This window comes from Propithecus coquereli, unplaced genomic scaffold (genome assembly GCF_000956105.1).
Source record: "Propithecus coquereli isolate 6110/MARCELLA unplaced genomic scaffold, Pcoq_1.0 Scaffold124, whole genome shotgun sequence".
Taxonomy (NCBI): Eukaryota; Metazoa; Chordata; class Mammalia; order Primates; family Indriidae; genus Propithecus; species Propithecus coquereli.
Genome location: NW_012136525.1, coordinates 331,241 through 331,545, shown reverse-complemented (window position 1 = coordinate 331,545; position 305 = coordinate 331,241).

Below are 305 nucleotides of genomic sequence, written 5' to 3'. Positions count from 1 at the left end.
TCTTAACTAACTAACATAACTCACATACCTCCATCAATGCCAGCACATGCCTGTGTTTATAAATGATATATGATTTTTATTGGTTGACTAGCTATGCCCATTTTTAAATATCCAGAGATTTGGTATAGTTTCACCCTTTGTCTTGCAGAAATACTTGTGTAGACTCACAGAGGTATCTAAAAGTTTGATCACTGTAGCCTTGTTTAAGTTTTATAAAATTTATAAACTGTAATTCCCATCAATATATGCATGAATAAACCATGCTACCACACATATCTATAAAACCAGATTTTTTATTGGTGGAC